Below are 21530 nucleotides of genomic sequence, written 5' to 3'. Positions count from 1 at the left end.
CATGCTGGTTCGTCTTTGATAGAATCATTGACCCCCTGCCTAGAGCAGTGTCACTGCACAGCGTCATTCCAGCGGATGTCTAGGCCAGACATAGAAATTCACCTGCATACTTAGTTGGTGGGAAGCAACTTCTGCAATACATTCTTATTTAAGGTCATCAAAGATGCCCACCATTGCCTGAACAAAGTTCTTGTACAGGAATGGGGACACCCATTTCTGGACCTCTCTGGTGAGCAGACTAATTAGTAATCCTACTTAGGACCAATCTGTGGGGTACGACTGTGAATACCACATGAAGACAGGAGACAGGATTGATTAAGGAACCCACAAAGCTTGGCACGGTCCCCATCACACTTAATGGGTGGGAGCACCTTGGACTCATGGGATGTGGATGAGAGAGTTGGGGAAACAGAAGTCACTGCCTGGGCTTGTGTCTGAACCTGAGAGATGGCATTCTGGTCACATAGCACAGTGACATCCTGCAGGGCCCCAACAATGTCCAAGAGAGTAAGCTGAGCTCTTGTTGGGTCTCTTCTGGAGGGGACCTCCAGGCTTTGAGGATGATGTCCCTTCTTATCTTTTGAGAGGCTGCTCAATCTGTCACACACCAGGTGGTGTGACCTAGTGGTCAGAACAGGAGTCAGGACTAGTGGTTGGAGCAGAGCCAAACAGCAGAACCAGAGCCATAGTGGGGGAACAAGCCAATGCTCAGCACAGACGTCAGAACAGAACTAGGAAGTGGAACTGGGGTCCTGGTCAGGAGACAACCCTTTGGTCAGAGCCAGGAAACTGAACAGGCAACTGGAGTTGTGTGCAGGAGACAAGAGAGTGACCAGAGCAAGGAATTAGTGGTTTGGAGGAAGGTAGAGACTAGGACTGGAGTGGGAACAGGAACGGGCTGGAGCAAGGACTGGAATGGGAAGCAGGTCTGGCACAGCTGTGGGTGTAGAACACATTGAGCAGCCACTGTACTGTTGTTAAAAGGCTTAAATGATAATCTGCTGGCTCTTCTGTCCCATCAGGGAGCACAGCCACTTTTAGTGAGTGTTTATTGGGCCCAGACGAGCTATTTGGGTTGCCAGATGATCACACCCGGAGACAGCTGAGTTCCTGACAGAAGGCAGGTACTGTCCCATTCATAGCATTACTCAGTTCAGGCACCTCATCCTTGATCTGTACCATTCTCCCGATATCCAGCCCCAAGTCTCTTTTGAACAGACATTGCCAATCTTTCCAAACTGAGGTAATTTTATATGTAGATTCATGTTTGCTGGAACCAGATGGAGACAATCAGGGTATGTCTACTCTGCAAAGAAAAACCCATGGCACCAAGTCTCAGAGCCTGGGTCAATAGACTCAGGCTCACCGGGCTCAGGCTGCAGGGCTAAAAATAGCAGTGTAGGTGTTTCCACTTGGGCTGAAGCCCAGTCTGTGAGACCCTTCCCCCTTGCCAGGTTTCAGAGCTTCGGCTCCAGCCCAAGTGAAATATCTACACTGCTATTTTTAGTCCCGCAGCCCAAGCCCAAGTCAGTTGACCTGGGCTCAGAGACTCAGCACTGTGGGTTTTTCTTTGCACTCTAGCCATACCCTTAGACTTATTTTTTCACTTCTGACTTCAGTCAAATTTTAGCCAAGCTCTGCAGTGGTAAAATACAACTGCGCCGCCTCAGCTGCGATAATGATCAGTTTGTTTTCCAGCTTTTATCAGGCCGAGGCTCCTGCTTTTTGAGTTATGTTTATTACTACTTATTTTATGTTCTCTTTGTCAGAAATGTGCTACAGTTTGATCACCATTTTGATTTAAACTAGTGAACTGAATTTCTGAAGAAAGATTAAAGGTCATAGTTTTTTCAGTTAGTCTAGAAACACCATGGCTATGGCTGCCTATGAGGAGCTGTCTGAAAAAGCCGTTCTACTCTGAGCCATCTAAATTACATTCAGCAATGCCTACCTAGGAGGAACTTGGAGGAAGCAGACAAAAGAGTTGATGGGTGCTCCACTATCTGCTCTGACTGAGGGTGTATGTCCATGTTTGTGACCAAAGTCCACCCTCTGGGGCTGTGATTATTTGATCTACTGCCTTTGGACTGTCACATAGCACAATGCACAAGTAACATGTAGAACTCATTGCCACCAGATGTCATTGAGGCAGAGCCATCCCTATCGGGGTGCGGGGCCCGGGACAAATGTTTGAGACCCCCCTTAATATTTTTTATACAGGTGAAATCTGGTTACAGTGAACTTCAAGGGCAGCTGCTGGCTGCAGGTAAAATATTGATAGTGCCCAGCTGTATAAATATAATGTTGTTATATTATATTGTAGTTCATTTTAATAATTATAATGAAGTTCAGATAATTAAAAAAAAACCTCAATGATCACGATCAGTATCGCTCCATTTACATTCTGAACTCCACCTTCTTGGGCTTCCTTGCAGCAAATTCACTTCCCCCAATGGATTTTTTTTAAAGTAATTACACATTCACAACACTGAGCACCCATGTCTCAGGAACTGGGTGGCTCTTGGAGGGCCTATACGTGCCCTGGTGCTGGAGGACCTCAGACCCTCCCGCATGGAGGAGGGGCTCTAAGATCTGTTTTCTCTGGGGTCTGGGAGAGGGAGGGGAGGTGGAAAAGCAGATGGATGGAGGACCCCAGTCCTGGTGGGTGGTGGAGAGAGCAGAGTTGTAGGACCCCAAGTCCTGGTACTACAGGGAGGGGAACCTCAAGGCTGGAGAGATGAAAGGCATGGACCCTGAGGCAGGGGGGTGATAAGCGCTGGCCCTGGCTTGGAGGTGGCATTAGAGGACCCTACCCAGTGCTGAGAGAGGGGAGAAAGGGCAGTGGAAGGAGGAAGTGTGGGGCACTGGGAGGACACAAGTGCTGGGCAACGAGCGAGGGACAATGGAGACTATTGGATGACACTCACCTGTGCTGGAGCGAGGGGGGGCCCTGTGCTGGTGGACGGTCCCACTGGAAAAGGAAAGGGTCAGTCCAAGGCAGAAGGTCAGGGTCAGACTGGGTCATCCTGCCCGGGCACTAGTGATTGGGGGTGCTAGGACCCTGCAGCAGCAGGCGACACTGGGAGCTGGCAGAGTGGAGCAAAGCGGGCTGGGGCCAGGTCGCTCGCTGCTGCCGCCGCAGAGACTGAGACTGAGCCCAGGGGGCTGTGGGCAAGAAAAGAAAAAATGCCCAGGCTGGTGAGTGTAGAACGCGAGCCCTGCTACCGGTGCCAGACCCCCTACTAACCCTCCGGGCTGCCCTGCCCCACCCCCCCCGCATCCCTCTGAAGCACGGGGCCCTCCAAAGCACGGGGCCCAGGGCAGTTGCCCCAGTCTGGCCTATGGACGGAACGGCTCTGCATTGGGGCCAAGAGTGCAGATGGATTCAAAAGAGGAATTAGACATTTAGAGGGATAACAAGAATATCTGGAGTTATAATAATAAGGACTAGAAAGAAAGAAAAGAGTTTTGGAAAGGATGTAAATCTTCATCCTGCATGGGGTTAGCAGGAAACATTCTCTACAGGCAAGTTATCCCATAACTGCCACCTGCGAGGTTCTGAAAAACTGTATCATTATTTTTATAAATCCAGCAATTATACATTACTTACTCATAAGTATTAAAAATGCGTTACAAAAAATCTATTTTCAAAAGAGTCACCAAATTCAGCAGTGTTCCAATTATTTATTTACATTGGGACACTGCTGAATTTTTATATATTAATATATATACATATGTAGGGCTGTTGATTAGTCACAGTTAACTCACGTGATTAACTCAAATAAATTAATCGTGATTAGTAACAATTTTAATCACACGTTAAACAATAGAATACCAACTGAAATTTATTAAATATTTTTGGATATTTTTCTACATTTTCAAATATATTGATTTCAATTACAACACAAAATACAAAGTGTACAGTGCTCACTTTATATTATTTTTATTACAAATATTGGCACTGTAAAATGATAAACAAAAGAAATAGTATTTTTCAATTCACCTCATACAAGTACTGTAATGCGATCTCTTTATCATGAAAGGTCCACTTACAAATGTAGAATTTTTTTTGTTACATAATTGCACTCAAAAACATAACAATGTAAAACTTTAGTACCCACAAGTCTACTCAGTCCTACTTCTTGTTCTGCCAATCACTAAGACAACCAAGTTGTTTACATTTACAGGAGATAATGCTGCCCTCTTCTTATTTACAATGTCACCTGAAAGTGAGAACAGGCATTCACATAGCACTGTTGCAGTCGGCATTGCAAGATATTTACATGCCAGATGCACTAAGATTCATATGCCTCTTCATGCTTTGGCCACTGTTCTGCAGGACATGCTTCCACCTCTGGCTATAGCTACAGCTGTCCCCATACCCCCATTCATCTTCAGGGGGATCCCTACCCCCTGCTTAGCAAATCAGGTTCAGTTTAGGGTGAAATCCTCAATCAGAGCATGCTAAGTATAGTTCTGCTACCCTTCATACAATAAGGATAACAACATTTCATTATCCCAACATTCAATTTAAAGCTAATATTAAAATGATCTAATCCACAGGTTTAAAAAAGAGTTTTTATACATCAGGGTATGATGCTTAAATTTTCCAAGCGTCCAAAGTTTGGTTTATAAAGTGATAAAAATACATATAATACATAATCTGCAATAACCCAAATTAAGGTTAATAAATTTAATAATACAGTTTAAATATTAGAATCCAAATATTTGGATACATCACTAATAAAAAGTTATACCAAGAGTAGCTTGTGGAAAGCAAATATAGCAATGGGTGTAGATTGCCCCTCGGCAATTGAGAATTTAGGATAGGCTGTCCCTCAGTAAATACAATCCATCAGAGAAGTACTTCAGTTACTTTCCTGACTTTGTTTCTCAGTGGCACTCTAAAGTAAATTGTAATCCAAATCCAGCTATAATTGGTCACGTTGGCAAAGCAGATCTATCTGCCAAACACCTAGGCAGAGTAGGTGTGTCTATGCAAATATGGACTGCTCAAAAGCTTGTCTCTTTCACCGACAGAAGTTGGTCCACTAAAAGATATTACTTCACCCACCTTGTCTCTCTCTCTCTCTCACTCCTTCTACATACACACATACACACACACACATACTCTCCTGTGTTTCATAAATACACTTCTTATGGCATATTAACTCATTTCCTGTACTCTTATGGAAGAAGACAACTATGTTTTAAAATTCTAAAATCTGTGAACAGATGTAAGATGATGCAATTGATTGTAGACCATTCACATCATCAAAAGACTTTGGAAATATCCACAGATATTGGCACACTGTACTTCTTATCTTCTATATTTCCTTGCTTTTCTGTAATATTATGAGGTTTGAATCCTGATAGTGTATTAATCACCTGATAGGAATACCACAGATTGCAGAGATCTGCTGGGAAACAGATTTCTGAATGACTTCACACTGGTCAGAAGTTCATGATGTCTGTGATTTATTGACTCTGGTGAGTTTCTCATTGCTATTGAGAACATAAACTATTTCAGCTGCTCTGAGTGATGAAGCATAGAAGGAGAGTGCAAGGCCACAGCAATGTCTATGAAGCCCAAGTTTGGAAAGAGAGTTCGCCAGAGTGTACTGACAAATTATGCATTTAGCCCTCAGGTAAATAAGAGATGCTGATGCTTCAGCTGTTGCGACATTTCTTCCTGGATGTGCCATAAAACACTACACATATCAGGAGAATAAAAGACCCTTTGGCTTTCTCTAGGCCAAATCCTGAGGTTCTTCTTCAGTTTTTATTCAGTTCTTACAGGGCAAACTATCATACCCTCCACATGCTTATGTGCAATAAGAGTGAGAGGTCCACTCATGGGTATGACCTTATGTGTGTAGATCTAAAAGGAAAATATCAGGCCCTGGGTAAAGATCTCAAGATCTGAGCCCTGAAAATTCCTTGAGAGGGAGACAGTTAGAAAAGCCCAAAGACTCTCTGTGGAGCAAAAGACATCATTTGTGTAATCTGGCCAACATTCTTCAAAATTACCAATTCACTTTTAAAGCAATTTTTGTTATTAATATTTTCCTCATCATAGAGCTTTGTTCTTTAACTTTTTTCAGGCTTATCACTCTAAATTTTAAATATGTCATTAATATTTTCTTCCATTTTTGTGCATGATTAGAGGTAATGTTTAATTATAGAAAGCTATTGCATAAAATTTTGTGTAAGTAACCTTTCGCAGTATCTAAATAAACCTCACAGAATCAGATTGCCTTCGGAATAGATATTGACCCAAAACAGCTTAAAAGGCTGTTTTTACATGTTATAATAGAAGGATATAATAATAGAAGAAACTATTAATGACCTTCCAAATGTTTCAAGTAATGATACAAAAAAATCCAGATCCCCAAAAAGATTTTTCATTTATAAAGCTAATATATTTCTTGTTATTGTATAGAAGTTTGAGCATACAAAAAAACCCAAAGGCCTGATTCTCTACTGCCTTGAATCTTGTCTAGTCATTTCCAAAGTAGGTATCAAATACTACTATTCCGATCTGGCACAAGTGTAAATGACTAGACAAAGTGCAAAGTAGTGGAGAATGAGGCCCTCTGTACCCAATTCATAACTGGTAGTAAACAAAATCAGTGAGTCAGATCATTATCTTTTCATAACCATCATTATACAAGTATAAGTCTCATGAAATTGGGGACACAGCAAAAGGATCTCTCGTTTAATTGTCAGGAGATTAGAAACCACACAGGGAAAGAAGGCACTGTTGCATGAATGGGAACCATGATCCAGGTAAGAAATTTTTCCTGGTATTATTTCTCTTCTTACCCTGATGTCTTTGTCCTCCATTTTAGGAAGCTTTGCTGTCCCCCTTCAGTCGAGGGGAGGTTTCAGACACTTCTTGCTACCATAATCTGCCATCATATCCACCTCCCTGGTAGCCTTTCAACTGCCCAGGTCCTTATGACAGGGAGTGAGTGAAATCCTGACCCCACTAAAGTCAATAAGAGTTTTGCCATTGACAAAGTCAGGATTTCATGCAAAGTTTATATTGGTAAAAGCAAAGGCTGAATGTAGCACATTGCTTGTAAGGTATTTTGAAGCTGGGTGCTACAGCACTGCAAATATTGTTATTGTTGTTATCTGTTATTATTAGGGCTGGGCTGTCAAATGATTTAAAAAATTAATTGTGATTTATCACGTGATTAAAAAAATTAATAGCGATTAATTGCACGATTAATCACACTGTTAAAGAATAATTGAATACCATTTAAATATTTTGGATGTTTTCTACATTTTCAAATATATTGATTTCAATTGCAACACAGAATACAAAATCTACAGTGCTCACTTTATATTTATTTTTCATTACAAAAATTTGCACTGTAAAAAAAACCAAAATAAATAGTATTTTTCAATTCACCTAATACAAGTACTGTAGTGCAATCTCCTTATCATGAAAGTTGAGCTTACAAATGTAGAATTATGTACAAAAAAATAACAGCACTCAAAAATAAAACAATGTCAAACTTTAGAGCCTACAAATACACTCAGTCAGGGCAGGCGCTTCCATTTAGGTGGCCTAGGCAATCGCCTAGGACTCCAGGATTACTAGGGGGCGGCATTTTGCCGGGGGGGGCGGCAGGCGGCTCTGGTGGACCTGCCGGAGTCGCAGCTCCACCGGGGCTGCGGACAAGCGGACCCTCTCTGCAGGCCAGCGCGCGGGGTGGCGAAATGGCCGTGCGCCTAGGGCGCTAAAAACACTAGCGCCGGTCTTGTACTCAGTCCTACTTCTTGTTCAGCCAATAGCTCAAACAAGTTTGATTACATTTTCAGGAGATAATGCTGCCCGCTTCTTTTTTACGGTGTCACCTGAACATGACAACAGGTGTTTGCATGGCACTGTTGTAGCCGGCGTCACAAGATATTTACAGGCCAGATATGCTAAAGCAGGAGTAGGCAAGCTATGGCACAGGTGCCAAAGGTGGCATGCGAGCTGATTTTCCAGTGGCATTCATACTGCCCGGGTCCTGGCCATTGGTCCAGAGGGCTCTGCATTTTAATTTAATTTTAATTGAAGCTTCTTAAACATTTTAAAAACCTTATTTACTTTACATACAACAACAGTTTAGTTATATATTTATAGACTTAGAAAAAGAGACCTTCTAAAAACCTTAAAATGTATTACTGGCACACAAAACCTTAAATCAGAGTGAATAAATGAAGACTCGGGACACCACGTCTGAAAAGTTGCCGACCCCCGTGCTAAAGATTCCCTTTATGCTTCAACCACTCTTCCAGAGGACATGGGTCCATGCCAATGACTGGTTCTGCTCAATAACGATTCAAAGCAGTGCAGACCAACTCATGTTCATTTTCATCATCTGAGTCAGATACCACCAGCAGAAGGTTAATTTTTTTTTTTGGTGGTTCAGTTCTGTAGTTTCTGCATCCGAGTGTTGCTCTTTTAAGACTTCTGAAAGCATGCTCACACCTCGTCCCTCTCAGATTTTGGAAGGCACTTCAGATTCTTAAACCTTGGGTTGAGTGCTGTAGCTATCTTTAGAAATCACACATTGGTACCTTCTTTGCATTTTGTCAAATCTGCAGTGAAAGTGTTCTTAAAACAAACAACATGTGCTGGGTCATTATCCAAGACTACTATAACATGAAATATATGGCAGAACAGGACAGGAGAAATATAATTCTCCCCCAAGGAGTTCCATCACAAATTTAATTAACGCATTTTTTTAACAAGCATCATCAGTATGGAAGCATGTCCTCAGGAATGGTGCCCTAAGTATGAAGGGGCATACGAATGTTTAGCATATCTGGCACATAAATACCTTACAATGCTGGCTACAAAAGTGCCATGCAAATACCTGTTCTCACTTTCAGGTGACATTGTAAATAAGAAGCAGGCACCATTATCTCCAGTAAATGTAAACAAACTTGTTTGTCTTAGTGATTGACTGAACAAGAGGGAGGACTGAATGAACTTGTAGGCTCTAAAGTTTACATTGTTACATAACTGCACTCAAAAAACAAAACAAACATCTACATTTGTAAGGTGCACTTTCACGACAAACAGTCTGCACTTGAGTACTTGTATGAGGTGAACTGAAAAGTACTATATCTTTGTTTATAATTTTTACAGCGCAATTATTTGTAAGAAAAATAATAATAGAAAGTGAGCACTGTACACTTTGTATTCTGTGTTGTAATTGAAATCAATATATTTGAAAATGTAGAAAAACATCCACAAATATTTAATACATTTTAATTGGTATTCTGTTTAACAGTGTGATTAATCACAATTATTAATTTTTTTAGTTAATTGCATGAGTTAACTGTGATTAATCAACAGCCCTAATTATTATTATTGAGTGAATGACAAAGAGGAAAGGTAGAAAACCTCAGAATGAACTGGAAAGAAATGCTGCTTTTTCAAATCTTTCTCAAGGGACTGTTACATGAAATTTTTCTAATCATTTCCTTTAAACGTGTCTAGTAAATTTCTCTTTCAGACTAAGTACTTTGTTGGCATGTTAATCAAAATCAGACCCTTCCACCAAGTGCAGTCATCCTGACTGAAAAAAGTCCCATCTTTTCCTTTGCCTTCTTTTCCTGGACCTTTGTTATTGCTCTTTATGGATTTACTTAAAAACTCTACAGTCAGAGTTAAAGGCCAGAAGGGAACACCAGATCATTTAGTCTGGGCGCTTGTATAACATAGCCCACTAAACCCAACAATCAAAATTAGACCAAATTATTACAGCCCACAGGAGACTAGACTATGATGTGTCACAGGCAGAGAATAGGAAGGACTGAAGTGCAGCAGTGCCTGAGGCCCCAGAAATGGCAAGGAAATGATTAAGTAAAATAATCCTGGCAAGTGACCTGCACCCACACTGTGCACAGAGAGGTCATCTAGTCCAGTCCCCTGCCCTTGTGGCAGGGCTAAGTATTATCTAGACCAGTGGTTCCCCAGCTTGTTCCACTGCTTCTGCGGGGAAAGTCCCTGGCGGGCCAGGCTGGTTTGTGTACCTGCCGCATCCACAGGTGCGGCCAATCGCAGCTCCCAGTGGCCATGGTTCGCTGTTCCAGGCCAATGAGAGCTGTTGGAAGCCGCGGCTCGGCCCATGCCACTTCCAGCAGCTCCCATTGGCCTAGAGCAGCGAATCACGGCCACTGGGGCCGCGATCGACCGAACCTGTGGACACGGCACGTATACAAACCGGCCTGGCCCGCCAGGGACTTTCCCTGCAGAAGCAGCAGAACAAGTTTGGGAACCACTGATCTAGACCATTCCTGACAGGTGTTTGTCTAACTTGCTCTTAAAAATCTCCAATGATGGAGATTCCACAACCTCCCTAGGCAATTTATTCCAGTGTTTAACCACCCTGACAGTTAGGAACTTTTTCCTAATGTCCAACCTAAACCTCCCTTGCTGCAATTTAAGCCCATTGCTAGTCAAGGCTAGAGCAGGACTAGGAACAGGATAAGAGCAGGCTAAGGCTTGTGGAGTCTGTTGCCTCTATCAGGCAAGGAAGAGTTTCAAGCCCAAGAGTGATGCTGAGCAGACTGAGTTTCTTTTCCATTTTTGAGGATTATACTCCTGCCCTGAGAATCACAAGGGCAGTTCCTGGCTTGTGGATTGGCAGGAGCCTAGCACAGGAATGACTCATCAATGCATGTGGTTTAATCAGGCTCTAGTTCAGGGATGACTCATCACCTTACAACATATGGTGAGCAGTTAGACCCTGAGCATGTGGGCGAGAACGAACCAGCCGAGCATCTGAGAGAGAGAATACTGGGTGCCACCTCAGATCCTCCTCTACCCCATTTAATGTCCCATCTCCAGCTCTGGCCATCCCTGATGCTTCAGAGGAAGGAGATAAAACAAACAGGATATTGGGGGTGGCAGAATCCTTGACCAGCTGAAGCCCTGAAGCATGAGCTTTGGGAATTTAGGACATAAACTGGAAGTCAGTCTTGAAGCTGTTGAGCCCTGTCCCCCACCATCATAAACAACCCCATCATACAGTTGCACTCATAAATTTGTCCAGCTCCTTCTTAAACTAATTAAGTTGGTTGCCTCCACAATTCCTATTGGGCAGCTGTTCCAGATTTGTTCATGGCCAGTTTATATCCATTTGTTCTTGTGCCAACATTATCCTTTATCTTAAATAGCTCTTCTCCCTCCCTGATATTTACTGCCCTAATATATTTATAAAGAGCAATCATATCTCCTCCCAGCCTTCTTTTTTTTAGACTAAACAAGCCAAGCTCTTCTAGTCTCCTCTAAGAAGGTAGGTCTTCCCATTCCCCTGATCATCCTTATAGCTCTCCTCTCCACCTGTTCCAGTTTAAACTCATCTTTTTTGGACATGGATGGCCACAATATTCCAGATGAGAGTTTAAAATGTTTTCAGCAACTGCTAAACCCAGCTGAGAAGGGAGTAACAATGGTTTCCTTTCAGCCTGTCTGTTGATCTTTACAAGTACAGTGTGGCCTTTGCAATTGAGGTCACTGGAATGGAGAGCTTGAGATTCAGTACATGCTATGGATGATGAGCTATTTCAGTAATTGGGGTCTGTTACATATTATCAGCAGAGAAGACAAGAGGTGATCGTCAGAAAGATAAATTGTCCCAATTGGTTCTGTCACAGATTCATTCAAAATGGTTTTCTAGTTGCATGGACATCAACGTAATCAATGAAATGCATTAGCTGCTATTGTAGGAGCTTGCATTTAGATCTTGTCTGACTATCATTTTCAATCAGGCTGTAGCATGGGATCTCTTCCCAATATCTTCAGTCTACAAGGGCGTTGCAGTATCTCTTTGTTTCTTGTTCATTAGCAAAGAACATCTGGATTTAGATACCCAGGGGCAGATCCTCAGATAGTGTAAATTGTCAGAGCTCCATTAACATCTACAGTGCTATGACAAATTTTCACCAGCTGAGGATCTGTCCCCACATGAGAAGATGTGAGCAAAGGATAGAGTTAGGTCACGGAGTCTACTCCAGCAATTGTGATTCAGTCACTGGCACACCCGCTCAGTTGAGAATTCCCAACCACAGCCTACAAGTGGGAGTTTTTACATCTTGATTCATCATATATCGTTTGCTTCTTTCACTCTCTCTCTTTTTTGGTCATCTCAGTACATAGGAACACTCCCAGGGGTTGAAAGCTTCACTGATCTTAGTCATGTGGCCCATGCTGAGAGACACATGAAGGGTATCAGAGTCAATTACATTAAAAGGGGACTCTGACACACTCTTCTATGATTAATCCATGGTACAATAACCTGAATAGGGCCATTTGAATCAATTTATCATTAAGCATTCAACTAAATATTTAATAGATTTAACTACAGCTGAATAGAAACCTTAACAACCACAAGAACAACACCACATTACTCTCAAAAGAGTTCCTTAACATCACCTTCCTCTGACTTAAACCTAGCCTAGTAACATTCTACTACTGCCGATGTGCAGGATGTCTGGATATGAGTTGGGAAAACCCATGCATGTTAAGCCCCTAGAAAATGAGATCATGCTAAATTAATTGAGATTCAGATTTATAAAATGTATGTTACAAGGCCAACAATTTCAAATGTGGGTTTCTAAAGTCAGGCTCTCAAATCCATAGTTAGACACCTCAATAAGTAGCTTGATTTTTAAGTGGCAGATTTCAGTAAGAGTTGTAGAAGCTCAGTATTTCTGAAAACCAGGGCACTTATTTAGGTGCTGAAATAGAGATCTAAGTGCCTAACTTTAGACATCCACATTTGAAAATATTGGCCTCAGTGCTTGAGGCTCTGGACAGATGCCCAAGTAGCGAAACCAAAATGAATCACATTTTTAAATAGTTTATTGGCAATAATTGGCTATCAAAAGGATATGCTCCACGGTGAAAATTAGTCCAATAAAAATGATAAACTCAAAGGCAACATCCTAGCCAATGGCCAGGACCATTCTTAAAGACATAACCACAGCCTTTTTTACCACCTTGTCTCAGGCAAACAAGATGACATTGTTAGTTTTGTGATGGTGGAGATAAGTATTGCAAAACTATTCCTGGTGAAGCAATTCATGGAGTACCACTGATAATGAGGAGGTAACAGGATTCGTTTTTACTCTCCCCTCATCCTTTCTTCAGAAGAAACAGAATGCCATACAGGTCAAAAAGGCCCCAAATGCAGCAAATCACATAAGCATGCGAGTAGTCCTATTGATTTCAATGAGCTGGGTGAAGAAAATTTGGAGGGAGAGCGAAGGAAAGTGTCCCTAAAAAAAATTGGACTTGAAAAGATTACCTAAAAATGAGGCAGATTAATAGCTCCTTTAACCATTGATTTCAGTGGGGCCAGGATTTTACCCTGCCTGTTTTGCCTAATACAAAAAGCATTACCTTTTGCTGGAGTAAGTCATTTTGCAGTGTGTAAGCCATAAAAGACAGACAGATGAAAATAGGCTCCAGTATGCCAACCTAAAACACTAGACTGTAACTGGAGCTTCCAACCCCAGTGTGTAAATGGGCTCACACCTGTTAGCAGTAACAGTGAGTAAAGATTACATTGTGATGTGTCAACTCTCTCTCCCCTGCTGCTGTGGACACACTGCTGTCCTCTGGAAATGTTACTTATTTCCTCCACAGCCCTGAAGGCCTGTGGTGGGTCGGCTCCACTGATCAGCTGGAGATTTTGTTTAGAAGGCTTCTTCATGCTGTTTATGTTGCTGTCAAGCCCAGCTCACCACAGACCTAACACTGCCACCTCATTGTTTACATACCTCCATTCCAGGACATTACCATCCTCAGCTACTAATGTGCTCAGTGTGTGAGAGAGCAGTTTCTCTTTCTCTCTTTTTTTAAATAGGGTTTTGTTAATTACAGTGCTGTAAGATATGCATTGAAATTCCACCCAGAGAGACCTCTTGCTGTCAATGCTTAATTATGCCCGCATTCCTATGTAAATAGAGTTTTAGCCAGAGAGCTTTCCTTTTATGGAAGATAAGGGCAGGAACATCTTTACAAGAGAAGGAAGACTTGGGAGTTTCTGTGCTTTGACAAGAGTAACTTTTTGAATGCAAAAAAGTATAAACTGGAGCAAGGTCTGCTAAACACCGACCAGTCCTCAGAGTAGCTCTTATGTCTTGCACTGTGCATCTTCCTCATCTGATGGGCAGTTTTATAAGACATATTTAAAATGCCAGTGGATATTTATCATACATATTTAGATTGTCTCTCTTTAGGACTATCCATTCAAAATAATGCAGTCTATAGAACATCCCTTTTTAAAGGATCCGCTGCTCAGGAGAGATTTCTCCAGGATAACCACTGTTTTCCCCCCAAGCTGGGTATCAAATGATTTAGCAGAATCTTCACTATTCAGTTATTGTATGTAAAAACTTCTGCAGAAACACTATGTTGCATCTCAGTTTAACCACAGATTGTATATCACAGGATAAATATATATTTTAAAAACTATAATAATCCTCATATAAGACTTCAAATCGTGAAAGCTCACAAACTCAAATGAATTCCCAGTCTTCCAAATTTAGATGCATACTACACTGCAGATATCTTGGTGCTGGTAATATATCCCTTCAGGTAAGAATTCCAGCCCGCAATATCTTTGGATTTGGAGAAATTGTGCCAAGCCATTTGGGATCTTTCCTCACAGAAAGAAGTGGGGTGCCAAGTCTTCATTTATTCACAGTAATTAAAGGTTTCGCATGCCACTAATACTTTTAAATGTTTTTAGAAGGTCTCTTTCTATAAGTCTATATTATATAACTAAACTATTATTGTATGTAAAGTAAATAATAGTGCAGCAAGGTGAGCGGGACCGGCAGCTGGTATCCCAGGCCGGCAGCAGGCTGAGCAGGGCTGGTGGCCAGGACCCCGGCTGGCACGGGGCCAGTGGGCTGAACCCCAGACTAGCTGTGGGCTAAGCTAGGCCGGTGGCCAGTATCCCAGGCCGGCAGCGGGCTGAGCTGGGCCAGCAGCCGGGACTCTGGCTGGCAAGGGGCCAGCAGCCGGAACCCCAGACTGTCAGCAGGCTGAACGGCTCAGCCCGTTGTCGGTCTGGGGTTCCATCTGCCGGCTCCTGTCAGCCGGGGTCCTGGCCGCTGGCATCGCTCAGCCTGCTGCCGGCTGAGGGTTCCGTTCATCCAGGCAGGCAGTGGGCTGAGTGAGGCTGGCGGACGGGACTCCAGCAGGCAGCAGAGTGCCACTAAAAATCGGCTCGCATGCCGCCTTTCGCACGCATACCTCAGATTGCCGACCCCTGCTTCAAAGGGTAGTACAGAACTGATGCAGAATATTGTGGCCCTCTCTTTTGACTACACTGGGTCCCTAAGGCTAAAATCCAGATTCCTGCACCCATCCTGAATAGCCATGCTGAATGCTGGGAGGATGAGAGGCATGCAGGTAGAATCCTGTAGTACAGCTGCACAACTATTCCCCGGATGGGAGATAGTAGTTAAACACGTATGTAAGTGTTTGCAGGAACAGGCCCCATGTGAGGATGATGTTTCAGCCGTTGTACAGGTCAAACTCCCATTGAGTTCAATAGGAGTTACAACTGCAGACTGGACTTTACATTGATGTGAGCAACCATCACTTTATATATGAAACTGACATCTTTCTGCACTTGAAACCTACAGTCATACCTCCAAAATACATCCCAGATCTCATCGCCCAGAATACCAAAGACCTGGGATTCAGCAAAACTGGTATTGTTTCGTGATACATTAATCTGAATTATTAAAGACACATTCGGGAACTCATAATTTCTAGCCAATGGTTCTGATTTCTTTCAGCCAGTTCTGGGTTAAACTTATAGAAAGGAGAATAAGAATCATTTTTGCTGTGCAACCTTATAATAGCCCATTCCGTATACTTAAATATGTGATAAATTCTGCTCTTGGCTGCAACATTGCAATCTCAGAGCAGAATCTGGCCTGATATCTACTGCTTGCTTTGTTTATAGACCCCCTAGATGCCCTAGAAATTGATCCCTGTTGGGACATTTCAGTGAAGTCTTTGTAATTCATTAATTTCAATGCTGGGTCCAATCTGTGTGATCTAATATTTGTCTATGTATTTTGACCTAAGATTAACAGTAGAGTGCATTTATTTAGTTATTTGTGTGAAAATGAGTTGATGTTTATATGTAAATTTTGTTTTTACACTCTTTTAATAGGCAGTCATGGGTTATGTTAAGTAACATAGACAGGGGCTGTGAAGAATATCTCACAGTTGTTGCTATCAAAATTAGGGCATGTCTGCTGCACTACACTGCAGTTTGAACTAAGCAGGTGTGAATAGTAGCGAGCACCAAAGGGCTTCATTGTAACTTTCCCATGTGGCTGCTATAGGCACAAACGTAAAGGTCTGTGAGTTCCCACACAGGAGTTACAGTGCAGCACTTTGGTGCACGCTGCTATTCACACACCCCAACAGGCCAAACTGCTGGGCCACGTAGACATGCCCTACCTTTGGTAGCTGCGGTTGTGAGATATTCCTCACAGCCCCCATCTGTGTTACTTAACATATCCCATGACTCTATTTAAAAAGTGTAAAAACAAAATTTACATACAAACATCACATCAGTTTCACACAAAGAACTCTACATAAATGCACGCTGCTGTTCACATTAAAACAAAAGGAATTTTCTTTGGTTGCAATGGGTTTTGTAAACAAGAGATCTTATTAATGGTGATGCTGACATGCCCTAATGAATTTTTAATGTATTTGGTTGTTTTACTGGATCATATTGCAAAGAAGCTGAAGACACAGAAGCGTGGTGTTTCTTCTACTCACCGATGTAAGAAATCCAGTAGAAGGAGGCCAGAAAATGTGATGCAGTCAGAACAGGACTTTGAAAAATAACTCAAGGAAATGTTTAAAGAAAAAGTGTTTTGTGCTGGTTTTTAGAGTTAAATTACTATCATTGACTTTAAAACCTATATTTCTGTTTCCTAGGACTGATTGTGCCTCTTCGGATTTTTACTTCATTGCCAGTATGATACATGGGGCTATGATTTGCTGGCAAGAGGTAGGAAGTGCTCAGCTTTGAAGACAAATTAAAGGGCACAAATTGGCGATGATGTAGGAGTAGATTCTTCTGGTAATACTTGCATGATTTTCTCTATAAAGCCAATGGGAGCAATACAAGAACTTCTAGAGGAGGGTATACCTCATATATTATTGTTACAGTGTTGACAGACTGTGCAAAGGAAATTCTGTCAAGGGATCCCACATTAATACCGAAGATTAAGAGGATTAGCCAGCCACAAGAAATCAGTACGCTGTCCACCATGGAAGTGAAAATGTTGAGATGGTCAACTGGTTGGACACTCTGTGGTAGAAAACTAAATGAGGTTGTGAGGGGCCAAAGATGGGTTGGCGCAATTGAAGACAAGTTGAGGGAGGCTAGGCTACATTGGTATGAACATGTCCAGTGGAAACCTGAGAGTTATATTGGTAGGATGGCCCTTGCAATGATCTTGTATGGAAGCCAACCAAGGAGAGACCGAACACTTGGTACATGGACCAGATATCAGCAGTCCTTAGAAAGACCAGTATGAATGATAGCCAAGCATCCAATCAATCATGACTTTTGGAAGAAGGCTATAAAAGTTGCCAACCCTGAATAGGGAAGTGGTAAGAATGAAGAAGATTGAGAGAGTCAAACCTTAGAAAATATCTACAAAGTTTCTTTATATAGTATCACTTTGTTATTAGCATTCTGATGTCTGTGTTAGGTTTAAATCTCATATCAAATACTAAGCAACATCAATCTTGGAACTTAAAGCAGAATAAATTATTATATACACATCAATCATCCCATTTTTTTCATTGACAGATCCCATTTTAAGGATTCCTTAGCAACCTGCCAATTATAATTTGTAAAGCTTTCTAGTTTGCCTTGAGATTTGCTGGAAAAACCCATGTGATGGGCTCAGGGCATAATGGTAACACATTGCATAGTCACAGAGAATAGCCACATTCAGAAGGGGCCACAGGCATGTGATACAGTGAGTCTTTAGAGTGTTAATGCCAGAGGAATTGACATGCCAGCACTCCATTCAAAGGGCTGCTCCTTCTGGCTGATCTACAGAGCACAATTAGTACTGGTCAGGAAGCCAGGTCACTTGCCTAACTTCCTCATGAGAGAGTGGGTTTAGAAATAAGAGAGGGGCTTCATCGCATACAAAGACATGAAAATGGTGTCCACAAGTAAGCAGAAGGGGGAGCCTTCACATATTGGCTTTCAGCTGAGTGCCAGGCATTGTGGGAAAGGGCATACGTTCAGATATTCAGTTCTTTAGTTTAAAGAAAAGTAAAAATGAAGAGGGTCTCCTTTCTCCAGAACACGGTGAGGATTGTTTCATTGTTTATCTTGTTATCCCTCCGTGTTTGTTTTATCCACCTGTTCTTGTCCTGTGTTTGATTATAAATTGAAAATATGCCCCTAAGCTGCAGTCTATGATTTTTAAACTGAAATGTTTGAATAAGGCCCATCAGTACACGGAGGATGTAAGGGGTACCATATTCCCCAGCTGCCTACCATCTCTCCCCCTGCAGCCCCAGGAGTAGCTCTAGTGTGAGCTGGGGGAGCTCTACGAAGCTACTGTCCCCTCCTTGTTTCAGCTGCTGACCCGCTTTCCTGCCAACTGCCTGCTGCATCACAGGGAACAGAGAAGAAAGCAATCCTGGTTGCTCTATTGCCTGCTTCCCTGCTGAGTTATAGGAGCCCCGAGGGAACTGGGTAGGAGTATGATTAACTCTGCCTGAACCTGAGGGTGCACAAGCAAAAGTTAGCTCCTGTCCCCCACACAACCACCCACAAGTCCAGGATATCAATGTACAGGAGATGGGGAAACAAAAGGAAAAGCTGAGAACCAATAACCAATTATGGCTCTCTGATTCTCTGCCCCGGTCCCAATGCCGTTTAAGGTAGCCTGATTGAAGGAGCTGCTCTTAACTTCAGCCAGCCTGCTATAGTCCCCAAGGACCCATAAACTGGCTCCCCACCTGCAACATGTGTCCTATGGCAGGGACTGCAAGGATGTAGGCATAGGGGTGGGATATGATGACATTACACATACTTGGGACTCTCCCACACTAGAGAAATTCCAAGCAGGGACTTATGGGGTGGTTTCTGCTGTCTGGGCACTGCCTGAAGTACTATGTTGAGCCCTTAGGCTGGAAAGGCTGGCCACCATCGCTCTAAACCTATACCTGAAGCACTCTTGAATGCTTCTTTACAGGCCAGACCACGTCCCTGAACCATCAAACTTGTTAGCATGTGACATAAAACATCAAACTGCATAATAGACAACCAAAACATTTGTATTTTGTTGTGCATTGCTCCCTAAGTGTCAAATTATAATGTTTTTAAAGTATAAAATCTGTTTCTAAGGAAGTTTTCTCATTTAAACCAAATAAGCCTCTGTTGCACTCCCTACCCACCGAACAGCACCCTCTATATGCCAGACACCAGCTCCATTAGGAGATGCACAGCTCAAGGCAGTGCAATTGAGAGATTTCATACAGACTCGGCATGGCCAACCTCTTAAAGTTCAAAAATCATGAGACAGCCCCCGCCCCAAAACCATGAGATCCCCACCAAATAAAATCCAATATTTGGGCCAGAGTGGCAGATTATATTGTGGTTTTGGTCTGTGTTAGGTCTCATTTTCAACCCCCCTTGCCCACCGCAGTGTGTTTGAGGCAATTACAGTGTTGCCAGCTCTCCCAGTTCTAGAGAGTAAGGTGATTTTGGTCCCTGCAACAGGAGCTTTCACAGGCCACCTGATGATGCAGAGCTTTTCCCAAAACCTCCACATAATTTTGTGCCCCTTCAGCTCCCACATCAGCTTACCTCTTGGTCCTTCAATTAGTTGTGTACTCCCCAACTTCCACATCAGTTCTGCCCTATCAGTTCTGCATCTGTCTCCCAGCCCAGCAATTAAATTGTCATCCTCCAAATCCCATATCAAGTTCCCCTCCTCAGCCTCACATCTGTCCCTTGCCCCTCAGTGCACTCCTCTCCACCTGCAGCTCCAGGCTCTTCCCACACCCATTCCCCAGGCCTGTGAGGCACAGGTAGAATGGGTCCCCTTCTCCCTTTTCCCAGGTCTGTGAGGCACAGATAGAGTGGGTCCCCTTCTCCTTTTTCCCAGTCCAAGTGGTGTAGCAAAGCTGAGGGGAGGAGCAGAGAGCAAACTGACCCACTGTTCGCACAAGGGGAGGGGAAGGAGGGACGAGAGGTGACCTAACCTTCTATGCTTTTTCTACTCCCTCCTCCCCTCCGACAAGAACAACGTCAGCTGCTCCTGCTCCCTACCCAAAAACTCCTCTGGGCTCCTGACAGAAGGAGGAAGAGCTCTGCCTGCCTCCTTCAGAAGCCCTGAGTGGCTGCTCTTTCTCAGAAGGCAGACAGACAGGGGGTTTTTCCCCCTCAGGCCATGCTGGACATCGTTTAAAGGGTGGAGTTTCCATGCCATAGCACTGGCTCATAACAGTTAACAACACTGCAGACTTGCCTTTGAATTTCTAGAAACTGCTCAGAATTAGCTAGATGTTTAAATATTCTTTTTATTTTCTATATCATCCCTGTATCAGAACCTGCGACTTTATATTTACAGATCCTACTAACTGCATGTTTGTGTGATCCCGGCTGACCAAGCCACCGGAGAATCTAAATACTACAGTTGTTTGGAAATGGCCTTTACTATATTTTCTAACCTTTTCCTTAGATCATTTGCTGGAAGATGCTTGCACTTCCATGTTTCTCACACTCAGAGGCACGTTGGGTTAGCACACAAGAGATTTGCCTTGGCAACCTGCTTCACAGGAGAGACTAAAGTTGAATTCTCACTGCAGCTGTCTGAATCAACAATCCTGAAGAGCTGGGAAGAGCGAAGGGGGGAAAAGGGGGTTGGATGTTCTGCTCTAAACACTAAGCCAGGCAGTGGGTGACAGAGATGACTGAATACATAGTTTGAAAATGTAACATTCTGTAAAATTGCAGGATTTATCAAAGCTTATTAGCACTTATTAGCAACAGTCATGACATTCACAATGAATGAATGAATGAATGAGCTTTGGGCAGAAAATTAAGTGGGAAGTATGAACAGACTGCAAAGCTCTCTCTCCTCAGCCTATGCTCCCAAGTGATGCTTCCCAACCACAAGATCTGCCTAAACCCCTTGACTTCAGAATCATTTACATTTGCAAATGCTCCTCTCCAAACCAACTGAAATATAACCAGTAGGATGGAGTCCACCTCCATGGCACTTAGGAGACGCAAAGTATATGCAGGACTTCCACAACCCAGAGAGCTTTGTGCAGGCCTGTGGTAATCTAGCCGTCCAGTCCCAGACCTGGACTTTAGGGTCCACCAGTCTGGTCCTGTCCCAAATCTGGACTTTTGCGTCCAAAGTTTGGGGGCTTACCTGAAACTCCCCCAAGCTCACTACCAGCTTGGATATTCTCGCTGCCACCAGAT

Source organism: Chelonoidis abingdonii, chromosome 2 (genome assembly GCF_003597395.2).
Source record: "Chelonoidis abingdonii isolate Lonesome George chromosome 2, CheloAbing_2.0, whole genome shotgun sequence".
NCBI classification, from domain to species: Eukaryota; Metazoa; Chordata; order Testudines; family Testudinidae; genus Chelonoidis; species Chelonoidis abingdonii.
This window is presented reverse-complemented; position numbering follows the sequence as displayed.